Raw genomic sequence first — 4,644 nt, 5'->3', positions numbered from 1 at the left:
AGCACTGGACAAAATAACAAACATAGGATCTCTCTTTACCTACAAGTGTGGTATGCATCTTGCATTCAGTGTAATTATTCTTTTTATTTTGTGTCTTATTCATGGATGTATTGTGTATTTTATTGTGTATGGTAATAGATATAACTATGCTGACATGGATAACAACCCATTTGAATGGTTATAGAGTTGTCTATATAGAATTCTCCATCCTTGTTGAGACCCAGTACTTTCATTGGACAGGAAAACGGGTGGATCGATTGGCTTCTCAAATCAATGTAAATCTTTTGGCAGTGTTGGGATTAGAACTCAAGGCCTAGCAGGCTCAATTGGTGAATGGGTCACGGTGAACACACTAGCCTGTGAGGCACTAAGGAGGTAGGCCATTCCTAGGACTTGAGATGAAGCCCTGGTTGGGGCCAATATAGTCATAAATTCAGCATTTAAACAGAGGATCTATATTTCCATACATGGATGGGCAGCATCTTGCATTCAGTGTAGTCATTCTTTTATTTTGTGTCATATTCATTCATGTATTGTGTATTTTCTTGAGTATAGGATAACAGATATAACTATGGTGACCTGGATGACAAACTATTCCCATGACTATAGAGTTCCATATACATTCTCCATCCTAGCTGAGACCCAGGGCTTACACAGCAGAGGAAAACTGGTGCAATGACTGGCTTCTCACATCAGGGTGAATTTTGGCAGTGCTGGGATTTGAACTTTGGGCCTAGGAGGTCCAACTGCCCAATGGGTACACGTGATCACACCAGACTGTGAGCCACTAAGGAGCTGGTCCGTTCCCAGGAACAGAGATAGAGCACCGGGGGGGGGGCCCACAATTGTCCTGAATGCATCATTTAAACATGGGATGTATACTCAAATCTATGTGTGGACTGCATTGTGCATTTAGTGTAGTTATTCTATTTTGTATGCTATTCATGGATGTATTGTGTATTTTCTTCAGTACATGATGACAGGTATAACTGGGCTCACATGATAACAACCTATTTCCGTGGCCACATGGTGGCCCATGCATTCTTCATCCTAGCTGAGACCCAGGACTTGCACAGGAAAAGAACACAGGTGCAACAATTGGCTTCTGACATCAGGATGAATCTTTTGGCACTGCTGGAATCTCAACTCGGGGACCAGCAGACCCAACTGACGAATGTGAGCCACTAAGGAGTAAGGCCATTCCCAGGACCTGAGATGGACGCCCAGGTGAGGGTTTGGGTGGAGGGCACACAGCAGTCATCCATTCATAAGTTGAAGGTAGTATGCAAATAAGTACACAATTGTAGAGAGTAGGAGAGATGATAACCTGTGATGGAATCCAATCTACCATGTGTCTACTGATTTTTGGATCTTTCCAGATGCCTTCATTTCATGACTATGATGATTATTGTCATGCTTAATCAACACTGCTTTACAAATAGGTGATACCCCATGAGTCTTGCCTATCATTTCCTAGTCACATCATGCATTAACTACTTATTCGATGATATCAATCGCATTCCATGACTTTTTCTGTATCTCAGGATTTCCCGCCATTGCTTTCTCATGGGAGTGGGCTGAATTCAATCTTCAGGCATGGAAAACATACTCCATATATACATTTTAAAGATAGGATTTATACTTCCATACAAATGGTCAGTAGATACCGTGTTTGGTGTGGTAGGATTTATACTTCCATACAGATGTTCAGTCCATATCATGTTTAGTGTGGTCATTCATTTTATTTCTTTTTTATTCATTTATTTACGATTTATTTCATTGACTTTCATGACACCTCTACCATTTATTACATTGTTTACATCATATTACATCCCATCTAGATTTGTAGATGTGTTCTCCATCATGTCTGACACGCTGGACTCTCCCAGAAAAGGAAAACATATATCACACTCGGCTTCTTACTCAAAGATTAAATTATTGGCAGTGCTGGGATCGGATCTCAGGGCCTAGCAGGCCCAATTCATGATTGGATGAGTGTGAGCACAGAAGCCTCTAGCCAATGAAGCTGTGAGGTCGTTCCCATGCACTGAGATCAAGCCCCAATTTTGGCCAAAACAGCAATACATGGATTGGCAGAAGGTGGTATACAAATAAATATATATTGTTAAAGAGTTCCAGAGCAGTCTATCTATGACTGAATGACATCTATTACGTTTCTACCAACTTTTAGGTATTTATTATATCTCCATTGAAAAAATATTATTCTTTTCATGCTTAATAAACTATTAGTTAAGGTCAATCAGCATCCTAGGATTATTGCATCCAATTTTAGACTAGACAAATGCATGAACTACTCTTTCAATCTGTATTCTTATGCATAGGAATGAATCTCTTGTGATCTCCTGCCATTAGTGTGTAAGGATTAGGATTTGAACCCAGAGCCTATGTTGACCTGATGGCTTATGGCTTCCCTGATAGCCTGCCAGCCATCGGCAATGGCAGGCCAGGTCCACTTTGAAACCATGTCATTCAGACCCAGGATGGTCCCCATGCAAAGAAAAACTTGTAAAACCCTGAGCCCACTACAGCTCCCCACTTTTTGTGCTGTTCTGCTTTTCTTTTCTTCCTGCAAACCCTCTGGGCCTAGGGTCGCAGGATCAGCTTTGGGTCCCGTGGCTGCACCCCATCCTAGGGAGAGTGAAGCTGAGTCAGAGTTGTCATGACCTGAGTTCAAGCCCCGTGGTTGGCAAAATTAATTAACTAATTAATTCATTAATTAACCAACTAACTAACTAAATTGAAATAATAAAGCTCCTTGGTTTGGAATTTCTTCCAGTTTTCTTTCCTAGCCTGGGATTTCAACTCAGAGTCTTGATGAATCCATAGCAATGTGACGGAAGGCTCAGAGTTGCCATTACTTGAGTTCAAACCCCATGCCAAGCCAAAAATAAATAATTAAGTCACTGACCTCAGAAGGGAAGTTAGTTGTGAACATGGGAGGGAAGGGATGGTAGAGGAAAAACAAACGAGGAGGCAACAATGCTCAATAGGAAATGTACTCATTACTTTGCTCATGTAACCGTGACCCCTCTGTACAACATTTTTAAATGAAAAACGTACAAAAAATTATGTAGTGCTCAAGAAGCACTTTGGGGATAAGGGATGGATGTCTGAATAGCTGTACAAAATTCTACACTGATTTTTTTTCAGTGTTCAGTATGGAACTTAATAAACGTAACTGTTTCTGTTACAAATATTAAGTCACTGTCTTGGAACTGGGGCCAGTATTTCTGCCATTGCTGGGATTTGAGCTCACTCTCCAAGTAACTCTTTTGCACCTTGGGTGAAGGCTAAGCTCCTTGTCCTTGAGGGAAAGATTTTCAAGCTAGTGTTCCCAGGGCCTGAATTAAGGCCCAGCAATTGAAAAAAATATTTGTATACATGTGTAATATAAGATATATAGGTACATAGGTACATATGTATGTTTATTTCATATTATGATTATTATTGGTTTTGTATGTAATTTTTTATTCATTTAATTGTTTATTTATTTAGTATTATTATACATATAATATTTATTATGTTGTGTACATGTATTATAAAATTATACACAATAATTCAGTACATTGACTCATTTTCATTAATACTTTATTAAGTGTTGAAACATGATACATAATTAAATGGAGGCATTTGTCAAGTCATCACATGGTTACAGTATGTCCCTAGTATGAGCTTTGTCTTATTTATCTTGGACAACTTCCTATAGGGATTTGTTTAGATGATTTATACTCAGAAGCCTTTTCTTGTGGATAGGCAAGTTGAGGGATAAAATCATAAGGTTGGGGCTGGGAATGTAGCTTAGTGATAGAGAGCATGCTCAGCATGCTTGAATGCCAGGGTTTGAATCCTCAGTGCCACATACTCAGAAAAAGCCAGAAGCTGTGGTGTGGTTCAAGTGGTAGAGTGCTAGCATTGAGAAAAAGAAGCTCAAAGACAGTACCCTAATTTGAAGCCCCAGGTCTGGCAAAACAATATGCCAGATTCCAGTGGCTCTGGAAACCTGCTTTCTCAGGAGGCTGAGATCTTAAGATCACAGTTTGAAGACAGCCTAAGGAAGGAAAGCCTGTTAGACTCTTACTTCCAATGAACCATCAAAAAAACCCATGTGGCACTGTGGGTCAAATGGTAGAGTGTTTGCCTTGAGCTGAATGGCTCACGGACAGCGCCCAGGCTTCAGTTTGAGACACACACTGGAAAAAGAGTGAGGGATAATCAAAGTAATTTTCCTATTTGCTATTTATGAGAATATGGTTTGGAAAATGAATGCTGATGTACACCAGATTTGGAGTCAGACCTCAAGGTTCAAGTGTAGCACATCCATAATCCCAGCCTCTCAGATTCTAGCATTATAAACTTGCATCCTACAAGGTTCTGAAAGGGACATTGTTGAAAGGCTTAAACCCACCATCATTGAAGACAAGAATTTCAGACCAGTTTCCAGGGCCTGAATTCAAGCCCCAGCACTGGAAAAAATATTATTCACACATGAGATCTATTTACATACATGTGTTTACTCCATATGACATTTATTACCTTTATTTTTATTTATTTTATTTAGTATTATTACATATATAACATTTATTTCATTTATTACATCTTATGACATAGATTTATTTGCATATA

This window comes from Dipodomys merriami, unplaced genomic scaffold, assembly GCF_024711535.1.
Source record: "Dipodomys merriami isolate MVZ:Mamm:240054 unplaced genomic scaffold, mDipMer1.0.p SCAF_734, whole genome shotgun sequence".
NCBI lineage: Eukaryota > Metazoa > Chordata > Mammalia > Rodentia > Heteromyidae > Dipodomys > Dipodomys merriami.
Note: the sequence above shows the minus strand (reverse complement) of the source record.